Source organism: Brachyhypopomus gauderio, chromosome 3 (assembly GCF_052324685.1).
Source record: "Brachyhypopomus gauderio isolate BG-103 chromosome 3, BGAUD_0.2, whole genome shotgun sequence".
Taxonomy (NCBI): Eukaryota; Metazoa; Chordata; class Actinopteri; order Gymnotiformes; family Hypopomidae; genus Brachyhypopomus; species Brachyhypopomus gauderio.
Window position 1 is genome coordinate 7,251,590 of NC_135213.1, and position 12,277 is coordinate 7,263,866.

The window sequence follows — 12,277 nt, forward strand, 5'->3', positions numbered from 1 at the left end:
AAGCACATAAGAATGATGAACATACACAAGGAACCAAAACATACGACACAAGGCAATACAAAGACACCCGAATCAAACACGAAACATAACCAGAACAAACAGACGAAGACCATAATACATACAATACACTCCGAACTAGGAAACACTGAACACACAGGTTACTAAACTAAACACAAACTCTCAGGACAACACACAGCTAGAATACAATAAGGAAATGTGACTCAACCAAAACTAACCATATACAACACCAGGTAAACTGAACACAGCCAAGGGAACATGACAAACTAGAAACAACCTTGCAGACAACTAACCTAGAGAAAGATAACCAAACTGTAGAACAAGAACAACCTAGCTTTCAACATGAACAGAAGCAAAGACTTTCGACATCAACATTGACCCACACTGAAGACCTGGAAAACAAAGAATATATACACACCCAAACGAACACAAACAAGCGACAGCTGAAACCAATGACAAAAACAGAGGCGGAACTAAACAGAAACCGAAAAGACTAGAGGAGGAGGAGCCAGGCTACACAGACAGGGAGGGGGGCGGAGCCAGGTGTGACACTGTGAAGGACTTGTAAGTCATTCCCAAGATGAGTTGACACTGTATTGGCAGCAAAAGGAGGCCCGACACCATACTAATAAATTATTGTGGTCTAAAACCAGGTGTTTCAGTGTATATACAGTATGTGTGTGTATACACTATAGCTCCTAGTGCTCTGAGCACCACAAGAACCACTGCTGTCTTCACCTTCCATGTCTCCTATAGCTCTTTCTTCAGAACTTGGCATTTCTCAAGCTTTTTCTTGTTCCTGGTGTTGCTGTCTCCTCAGATTGCTGCATCTATCAATATCTGTGTTTCTCCAGTTGGCTAGTTATTACCATTTTGTCAGTTTGTGTCTGGAAATCTCACAGGATTTTAGCTCAGTCATTCTGCACCACCTTCGAGGGGGTATTCCACTTTGACCTTCCAGCCTGTACTCAGCACAGATGTTTCTGTATACTATGTCAGCTACTTGGTTAGAGCATTCCATATACGCTCTGGCTGTAAGCAACTTGCACCACGCTGTTACATAACAGTATTTTTTTAGCAACTAGTAACTAAATGTCCCTCTAAGTCTAAGTCTTTTATTCAAATACATTAATTTTCACATTTTACATGCCTAAAATTCAGCCCAAACAGATGTTCAGCAGGCTTGAAAATCAATTAAATCAGTCAGCAGAATCATGAAATCCTGAAGCACAGATAACCTCCCAACGTTTTGAAGATGTCACTTTGACACGGGCTGTAATAAACCAGCACCATCAGTTCATTAGGCCCTTGCCAACATGAATATGCAACAGCATATGATTGAGTAGCATTGTTATTAGGTCCACTTACTTTGCAATTGATGTTATGCACAAAGATTTTTGTTGCATTATTCATGTCATTTCTGCCACATTACTCCTGTAATTTCTTGTGCATTACTCATGCTCATATTTGGGAGAAATATGAATAATTTCTTATGTATTGCATTATAACATCAGGACAAAAAAGCAGTGCATTCTGTCATGACAGAGTGCTGAATATGGCTCTGCTTTGTGACGAGTGTCAGGGTAGGCTGACCAGACCAGTCAGTGCAGACTGCGCAACCTGCCAAATCCTTTTCAAAGCAACATCCCTCAACTCTCCAGGGTAAACCTTAGCCGCTGCTCTTCCTGTGAGGGTCCGCCTTTGCAGTCTATGACCTGGTAAATCGCCTGCCAACAGGTGCAGATAAATATGCCTGTAATATCCACAGGTAGGCATTAAACGCACTGCTGCAAGTGCGTTTGTCTCTCTCGTTCTCAGATCTGCGCTCCCATTTGCACAGCATGCAATCGCAGCCAATGCAAACACCTGTGTGCACCATTTATGGCTAAAATATTTACAAACATTTCAGCTACACCAATCAAGCTTTATGTCAGCATAATTGTCCGATGTCAAGTTGCTGTTTGCTGAAGTGAAAATGATTGTAAGTGACTTGTATAATCGTGCCACTCCATACTCAAAGTAAATCTTTCACTCAGATGGATAATGAAGGATTTGGGGGTCTGGACATGTGTACAATTTTAGGAAGAGCATGGTGGTCCACCCAAGTGTATGTGTGAATTAATGTGTGTGTGTGTGTGTGTGTGTGTGTGTGTGTGTGTGTGCGCGCATACGAATGTGCTTGCGAGCGTGCGTACATGCGTGCCGTACAGCTGTGCAGCTGGAACTAATTGAAGGAATGAGTAATTGAGGGAAGGAAAGAGGGATCAACCATACGAGCCTCCAAGTTCCCTGAGAGGAAAAGGCCATCCATCAAACCAAGACAAAAGAAAGTCTTCTCACCCTCCTCACACGCACTGCGCTGTAGTCACTAGTGTGAACAATGGCAACATTTGGATTCATCGCCTTAAATAAATAAATAAATGCAATAAATAATAAAGCATATTTCAAAAGATGTTTCACACGCGCTTGGTCCCTCCGAGCAACAAACCTTCATGTTGCTTCCTGTCATAATAATAGATGAAAGCAAAAATAAGAATAAAGGTGTCGTCTGATCTTAGCCAGAGGAACTGCTGTAGATGACCCTATCCTCCTTTTTTCATCAACTACACCTCCATCACCAGCAAGGCTGAACAGGCCGTGACTGGGCTGCAATAGCCTCCCACGGCCTCCGCGGGGACGGCCAATCAGGAGCCAGATGCATGCGTTTCATGTCCTGGCAGCTGTTTTCAGCAGAAATCCATTTTCTTCAGCTGGGAAGAGCATGAGAGCCATTTGTTCCCATTATCCAGCCTCTTATTCCTGATTTTTTTAAACAACACAAGACCTGGGTGAACACGTTTAGGACATCGACCTAGATCTTAGCCCTTGAAATGGTTTACGTCTTACATTTTCAGCAGTATGTGGTATTTTTACTTGGCGGGAGTGGAAAGAAACAGGTGTGTTTTGAAGGACCATCAGCGCTTCCTTTGACTCCTGTCTCATGAAACAACGCTGACAGACACGGAGACAGATATGTGCACGATCCTTTATATTCCACCGCACACATTATTCATACATTTGGGTGAAGTCATACCAAGCTGTTCTGCTCTGTTTACAAATGTGATAATGAAGTGCATTGTTCAAAAGGGCAAGAAAACGTTTAAAGAGGAGAGCTAAACAGTTAGCGTCACCCAGCTCCCTCAGATGACTCCTCTGCATGAAGCAGCACATACGCCAGGGAAATCGGCTCCACACTTCAAAGCCTCGGTGTGGCCCGTGAAGAGAACCTTCCTGCAGGGTTCTGATAAGAGAAAAGCACGAGCAGAGAGCTGGGACGAAGGGAATCCGAACAATGTGCTCTCACTCTTTTTTTTTTGAAGGTGCAGGCTATATTTTGCATTAGTGTATTATCGGGATCTGCATAATAATGGGGATATCCCTCTCAATCCATCGGTTCCTCTTAGAGCCGGTTGGGGAACGAAGATGCAGACGCAGGGTTGTGTGAAGTGCTCCTGGGGTGTAAGGGCCTGGATGGCCAGAGCTCAAGAGTGCATCCCGGGGGAAAACGAGGAGGTGGGAGGGGTCTAATAGCGCTCTCTCCTTTTCTCCCTCTCACTCCATCTCCTGCAGTGTAATACTGGGAACTGTTTACACTTTCCAAGTATATGGTTATGCAGGCAAGCAGGAAGATGTGTGTGTGTGTGGGGGGGGGGGGGGGGGCAGGGTTAAGTGTACGTGCACAAGTAAGAAAGCATACCTACATACTACATAGATTACATAAAGCACACACTAACCAAATATACACAACTAAAAATGTAACCTCAGTAAAAAAAAGACAGCCCAAAACATTATGTATCTGGACACGTCAAATGCATCAGACATTTTATGCTTGACTCTTGACATTGTTCTGCTGGACTCCATGGAAATGCTTAGTCTATGTAGTAGCCGTTTTGGAAGCAACATATTCACAGATGTGTGAACTTTTAGTGACCGAAAGTCTTTAACTTATTTATTAAATGAGTAAAACGATTGCACATTAATTGTTCTTGAACAATTATTAAACGTTTTAGCAAATTACTGTATTTATTGCAATCCAAAACAGATGGTCTAGGATAAATGTATAAATGTGTGTATAGACATTAGTGTAGGTTTTGACTTTTTATGAGTTCTGTGGTGAACTTTTGGTAGCTATGGAGACGTTAAGTTAAGCAAAAAAAAATGGTGCTTAAAGGAAAAAAGAAAAATGAGTTTGGCTGAACTGAACAGTCTTCAAGAGCTGGGTGCTTACTTCAGAAGACAGTAGCGACTTCAGGGCTTGGCTGTTCTGTCCTTTCACATGCCAGAGACAGGAGTTTGAGCTTGAAGTCTGTCGTCGATGATTGCTGAGTGCAAAGCACATCACGCAAACTTCACCTAAGTGAGTGCAAGCCTCAGGAGCACTGACAGAATTAACACAGAAAAATACTACACAGCCCTCCATTTGAATAGCCAGCTCTATGCACCAAGATAGTTCTTGTCAAACTTTGTAGATAGAGTTATTCTGGCCCTGAAGAGAATGGGTCTGGGTTAAAGAAAAACAACAAACACTGGATTGCAACCAGAGCTTGTCTGCTGAGAGAGACTGAGCTAGAAAGAAATCCCTCTACATAAGCAGCACCATGGCTTCAGGTAAATTATGTATAATGAATGATGCACAAAAGGGAAGACAATTTAAACATTAATAAATACTTATCACACAACATATTATATAAACATACTTTTAACACAAATAACAGTGTCTGATCTGATCTGATCATCAGCTATGAAATCCAGGTTCAGGTAGTTCTCATCATGCTTGTATCATACCACTGAACATTTTGATCTACTGTCACCTGTTTTTGGAGTCTGTGTAGGACCCTTCTGTGGTGAGTGCAGGGATCCTGTTGAATCAGACAATGCCTTTGGTGTTTTGCTATGAAAATCAGATCTCAGAGAATTCCTGCTCCTTTGTTTTTTTTTACCTTCAAGTGACGGCATTTTGTCTCTGTTTCTGCTTAACCACAGCAGGGAGATTGGCTTTGCCTCACTGCCCCTGATCCCTTTACCCACTCACGGGCACAGTTGCTGTATCAGCACTGTGCATATAACACACATGGGCCAGTGCACTTGTTTGGGCCATTTCTGATGACTAAGGTTGAGACGGATCCTAGACTACCTTTTTGGCCATTTCTAATGAAAACTGAAGTGGCACAATATGTGACAAATAAACAAAATAAGGGATTATCATCTTAATATTTAGGAAGTAGTTTTTTTCATAACACAACTAATCCTTAAAGCTCAACTCAAAGTTTTCTAACTACACATTCTAAAGATACACAGTTTCAGTTCTGAGGAGCATATGCACTTCATAGTAACAAAGAATGAATGCTTTCAGTTGGATTGTCAAGAAATGTCATCTTGCTGCCCTTAAAATCTTCTTTATAAAGGCACAATAAAGCACGATTTAATGCCTGATAGTGTTACATCTTTAAGCTAAGAACACAACACTGTAAGACCATTCATCATCAGACATACCTAATTTATGTTGTAATTACACAGCCAATTGCTTTTGCATGTTTACTGCAATCCCAATTAATCCTTTTCCCAGAATCAATTTGTCATTTCTTGACATATTTTGTCCAGGACGCTCATTCCCTTCATGTAATTTCATTGATATTGATCTCTATTACTCTGACAGTTGTATCACCAATCGTTGACATTCCTGAGATCTCCAGAACACCGGAGACTTTAAACTTTACCCTGCTGGCCATGCACTGTAAAAAACAGAACTTAAAATTGCTCACCTTACTATGATTTTTAGTTTAGCTGAGCCAAAAACAATTAATTGCACCATAAACTATAACAAAGTAATTAGATCGGCTTACTTTATTGAGTTTCTTGTTAAAAGTTGATCTGACCTTACAACCTTCATTGTCAAAACATACAAATTGTAGTTGAACCCTAGTTAAGGCCAGGCCAACTCCTCTGCGCATGCTCAATTTGACTCCTTAGTTGAGAACGGGGCGGGGTTTGTGATTTCTGCCAGAATTTGACTCCGGACAACTTGAAATGGATTTCACCTGCAGCAAGCAGCGACCTACGCTACTCTGAACTGAATATTAACGTCCAAATGTGTTTTGTCATTTGTCTTATATGACCCAACTTCAGTTAGCTATTCTTAGTATTGAATTTAGAGATTTATGTACATGTGAAATACATACCAGTCAAGTTTTGTATTTAATAATACGAGACATTTCCCGTATCTGACGTAATCGCGTAATTTACATAATCGGTTATTTGCATATAGCTGCAATCGAGGCTGTAGGAGAGACGAAAACATCTTTGGAGTGGCAAAAAGTGAAGAAGAAACACCCCAAATATGTTTTGAACTACAAATGTGACTAAACCCGCGAGTTTTCAATTGTTATTTTTTTAAAAGCATTCATGTGCCGCGCCAAACAGAATTCTGTCACTAGCCTCGCGAGAACTGCCACCTGCAGTAGTCTGGGTAGCAGTTCTCGCGAGGCTAGTGACAGAATTCTGTTTGGAGCGGCACATGAATGCTTTAAAAAAAAAAAACAATTGAAAACTGAAAATACGGGAAAATACTGGAAAATAAAAATACGGGATGACGCCGGGACAGAGCGGTAAAATACGGGACTTTCCCGGCCAAAACGGGACACTTGACAGGTATGGAAATATACATTATCTGAACAAAATATTGTAGCGTTGGGGTGACGTCATTACCCATGAGCCCTTGCGGCTCAGGCCATGTTATGCGTATTTATGTGGTGTTTATGTCTGTATAGTGTTATATATTATTGATTATTAATTGTGTGTTATTAGTTAAGTCACCCCGGTCCATTTTTTAATGTACATGTGCATTATCCAAGTTTCCCCTCCATGTATGTGTAACATAGTCATCTTCATGACCTCCCCCTGTGTTTCATGTGCAAGGACAAGTTAGTTAAGGCCTCGAGTTTGATCTAATTGTGCCTGTGAGTGCCAATTTTCTTGCGAGGTGAGAATAAAACTTCTGTTCTTGATGAGAATGAACTTGTCTGTGGCCTTTTGCTCCCACACCATTCCCCAATATAAAAAGTTGACACAACTTTAAAAAACTTGGAACTCCTGGTATGTAACTTACATTTTGAGGTTTATATACATGGGCAAGATAAATTATCTGAACAAGATATAGTAAGTTAGCATAACTTGAATCATTTGGAATTATTTGTAGGCAATACTTAAAATCTGAAGTTTATATACCTGTGAAAAATAAATATTTGGAACAAGAAATAATAAGTTGGCTCAACTGAGGCCAGAGGTGGTGGACTGTGTATTTATATTAACAATGCTTGCTTGGCTATCCTTGAATTTCTTATGGTTAAGTGTACATCTATTTATCTGCAATGGGAGTTCATCTCCACCACTGTAAATGCAGTCTATATCCCCCTGGATACTAATGCTAACCTTGCTATATACCAACTTTACACAGCCATTAGCAGACTACTAACCTGAAAATTCCAATCCCAATTCTAATACCAACATTCCACCAACATGTTTCCTGCAATACAAAAGGAAACAATATTTTGGATCATGTTTACACAAACATTACCCTCCCCTACCTGGGACAGTCAGATCAACATTTTTTGTTTCTCATCCATAAATACTCTCCATCCATCCATCCAATATGTGAAACCATCAGGGACCACCATCACAGTGTACTGGCCCAGACGACGTTCCTGACCGTGTTCTGAGAGCATGTGTGGAGCAACTCACTGGATGTTTTATGGACATTTTCAACCTGTCCCTTGCCCAAGCAGCTGTGCCAATGCTTTAAATCCACCTCCGTCATGCCAGTGCTGAAACACTCCAGCCCGACACATCTGAATGACTACTGTCCTCTAGCACTCACATAAATTTTTATGAAGTGCTTTGAGCAATTGGTCCTGGCACACCTGAAGACTGAACCCACCCAAACTGAACCCATATCAGTTTGTATATCGCAGCAATAGGAGCACAGTGGATACAGTCTTCTTAGCACTGCACACTGTGCTCACACATCAGGACAATAACACACACACGGATGCTGTTTGTTGATTTCAGATCAGCATTCAACACCATAATCCTTGCCAAGTTAGTCACTAAACTAGGAAATCTGGCTATAAATTCCTGGATTAAGGTGCTGGATTAAGGAGTTTCTGACCAACAGGCCTCAGCGTGTTAGGTCAGGCCACACTTACTCGACCACCATCTCACTCAACACAGGTGTAAGACTAAGTACAGCACCTGGTGTTCTAAGAAGAACCGCTCCTCTGTCAAAACAAAGGAGTTCATCGTGGACTTCAGGAAAGAGAGAGAGGAGGCAAGCGTGACTCCTTCCACATTCCTGTATTCTGTATATACTTCATTATTTCGTTGCTTTACCTCTATATGTGTAATGTAAAGCAATAAAGCTGAATCTAATTGACTCTAATCAAATTTTATCTAATGTTTGTGTCACGGCCACTTCCCATAATTCCCAACAGCAATGGCAAAGATCCTCCTCTCCGGATTATTAGGGTCGTGTTGCTCATTACCATATACTATTTAAGACCTCCCATCACAAACCTTGTTGCAAAGTATTGTCGACACTTGATGAAAGCATACAGAGTGTTATTCACGTCTGTTCTGGTTCGATCTGGTTTGTTCTTCTACGTTATCTCTTAGGATTTGCCCTCTGGTACCTCTGCTTCGTTTGGTTGTTTCTGAAGTGCCCTCAACTACTCTTTAGGACTACATTTTCTACTGCTGCTCATGTGTTCGGCCTCACAGTTTGGCGCAGAGCCGAGCATGATGGTTTTGAAAGCACACCCAGCATTACAGAGGGCTGCACAGCTGGAGCATTTGGTGCACCTCCTGAACATGCTGCTAGTGGAGAAACTGAGGCAGCTCTCTGTGCTGACTAACCTCCAAGCAGACATCAGAGTCAGGGGCAGCGAGACTCATCTTTAGCACCGGCACACCGTGGTGAACGGCTCAGTGCTACTTGCTAAAAGAGCTCCGTGAGGAGATGATTGGGCGATGCAGTGACGGGTGTGCTGCCAGTGTAGGAAGAGAGGACAACACACTAATCAGTGTCACGAGCCTGTAGGGCCTACTGGAGAGGACACCCCTCTCCAGCACCACAGTTGGGAGGGTTGGTTGCCACATAGATCAGGTGTAATGTGGGTAGAGCTGTCAGCAGCGGCTAGAGGCAGAACGGAAGTGGGGAGGTTGGACTCCCTGGCAATAAAGACCCCATTTTCCAAGACCATTTCTGAAATGAAATCAGTGAAAAGTTTGTGTTATATATTCATCTACCCTTCCTCCATTTCCCACATTATATTGTTCCCATTTGTGTGCTGAGTGCAAGTCTTTCTCAAGACTTCACCCATGAATAAAGGGCTTGTTCTTCATGCAGAAATGTCTTTCAACTCTTTCCACACTTATGTGTCACTATTGCATAAAGAAGCAGTTCTTTATTTCATGAAGAAGTGACTCATTGGAATGTAAAGTGTGTTCAAAGCAAATGAGCAAGCCCATGGAAACGAGCAAGCCCACTCACTGGCCACTTTATTGGTACGTCTGTTCAACTGCTCGTTAATGCAATTATCCAGACAGCCAATCACATGGTAGCAATGCATGTATGCATGTAGACGTGGTCATGATGACCTGCTGAGGTAGAAACTGAGCATCAGAATGAGGAAATGTGATGTAAGTGATATTTAACATTGCATGGCTGTTGGTGCTACACATGCTGCTCAGAAACTGCTGATTTACTGGGATTTTCATGGATAGCCATTGCTAAGATTTACAGATAATAGTAAAAAACAGAAAATATCCAGTTAGCAGCAGTTCTCTGGGCAACAATTCCTCTGTGATGTTTAAGGCCAGAGGAGAATGGCCAGAGTAGTTTAAGCTGATAGAACAGTCACCGTAACTCAAATAACCACTCATGACTAAGGTATGCAGAAGAGCATCTCTGGGCACACAATACTTCAAACACCAGGTGGCGCTCATGTGAGCTAAGATTGAGGTTACAGGTTGCATGGGGGTCACCAAAATTGGAGAGTAGGTGGCTGGAAATACGTCGATTTCTGCTGTGACATTCAAAAGGCCAGGTCAGTTCATCCATTCATTTGTTGTGTAAACACCACAGCCTGAGTACTATTGCTGACCATGGCCATCCCTTTAAGACCACAGTGTATCCATCTTCTGTTAGTTACTTCCAGCAAGATAACACACCATGTCACAGTCCTCAAATTGTCTCAATTTCTTGAACATTACATGATCCTGAGTTCACTTCTCAAATGTCCTCCACAACCACCAGCTCTCAGTCAAACAGAGCGCCTTTGGGACGTGGTTGACCCTAACCCTAACCCCTAAAACTAACCCTAACTCTAGATGTGGTAGACTAGGAGATTCAAATCATGGATCTGTAGCAACTGTGTGATGTTCATGATCATGTCAATTTGGACTAAAATGTTTGCGGAATATTTCTAACACCTTGTGACATAAAGATGTGACAAAGAGCTAATGCAGTTTGGAAGGCAAAAATGGTGCTCAAACTGGTACTAGCAAGGTGAACCTAATGATGTGGTTGGTCTGAATATAAAAACTGATTTCTTCTTTCTATACCATTTGCAGTAATTTACATTTGTAGAATGTATTCCTATACAAGATCAATATTCAGTCATAACCTTCACATGACACTGATCACACTAGCAACTTTATTCAGAAATTAGAAATTGGTGTATTTATTAATTAAATAATGATACTATTTTGATATATTTGTTAAATAATTTATATAGTTTTTTAATTACTGTATTACCTTTTATATAATAATTCATTGTTATAAATGTATACTTTGTTATTGTTTTAGAAACACCTCATATACTTTTATGCCACTGGTAACTGATCATCTATGAATGTATTTTATAAGTTAAGATTGTGTATGACAGTATCCCCACCATCATAGGGAGTTTTTCCTCGCCACTGTCGCCTTTGGCTTGCTCATTAGGGTTCTGGACCCATAGTATTGTTAACCTTGTAAACCCTGTAAAGCTGCTTTGCGACAACTTGAGTTGTTAAAAGCGCTATACAAATAAACTTTGATTGATTGATTGATATACTGATGTACAGTGTTCTTCAGCCAAGTTTCTGCAGCCTGTTCATCAGTTATTTCCTGACCTGAGAACTCCTGAGCTTACATTATTTCTTATTATTACAGAACCTGACAACTGACGAACAGCTAGAGGATGTGTACCAGCAGCAAATGGGATATTGATGGACTCCAACTGAACAATACAAGATACAGTAGATACAAGATCAAGTAGATACTAGTACCTCTACTACTACTAATTATAACAACAACTACACCAACAACAATAATAATGCTGTTTATTAATAGTTGCTGTGTGTGTGTGTGTGCCCTCGTCATTTGTGTCACCGGTCTATTGTCTCATCAACGCTATGTCTTGGACATGTGTCCTGTTGTAATTCTGAGTATTTTAGTGTATTTGATTGTCAGTACTTGATTGTTTGCTGCTGCGTACATGTTGTATGTTTTCTACTAAAAGAAAAAAAGCGCTAATTTTGCTAATAAACCGTTACATCTATGTTTAAACGGCTTGTCGTCTTGGGCTGGACTGATGTCACATTCAGTGCTGAGACACGTATACAATACACTGATAATATTAAACTGATAACAGTTTTCCTCTCGCTGAGTCACTTCTGAGTTTACCCACTTCAAAACTAAACAGAAAGGAGACCGCCTCTAAGCAGGGGAAGCCACCTCTCTAACCCTGACCCTGGCTGTAGGCCTCACCGTGAAACGGCACATTCACAGTCTCCAGTAACTCTGTAATAAGAGTTCACCGCCCAGTGAGCTGCGTTGATCTCACTGGAGAACTTGATGCTGCCGTGTCGTCTGGTTGATTGAGGAAGCGAAGTGAGAGAACAGAATGTAGTGAGCCATGATGTAGTCTAAACACCCATGATGCAACTGAGAGAGCCTCACACTGCACATAGATGTATCTAAAACATGTAGTAAATATACAACTTATTTCAATTAACATCCAGTTTTCTAATATTGATTTTTTTTTGCTTCTTTCTAAAGAGTACTTTCTAAAGACAAGGTCTATAGATCAACATATTTCATAGATTTGAACTGAAACATCAACGTATGCAATGTTTGCAATGAATAGAAAAACCATGAAACTATGCTCATTAATTGTTTTTG

General features: G+C 41.1%; 1 protein-coding gene across 4 annotated transcripts in view; it reads left to right on the forward strand.

Annotated features, from left to right (window-relative positions):
• The window catches only part of uts2r (urotensin 2 receptor), a 38,560-nt gene that overhangs the window by 22,401 nt on the left and 3,882 nt on the right, over positions 1–12,277 (forward strand). For 2 of the 4 annotated variants that reach the window (XR_013129917.1, XR_013129916.1), the window contains exon 3: positions 11,267–11,368. The exons of 1 other annotated variant lie outside the window; for it this stretch is intronic. The gene's annotated coding sequence lies outside the window, so the exon portion shown is untranslated. Of the gene's footprint in view, positions 1–11,266; positions 11,663–12,277 lie in introns of those variants that run through there. One more of the 4 variants, XM_076999193.1, reaches the window with a different exon arrangement.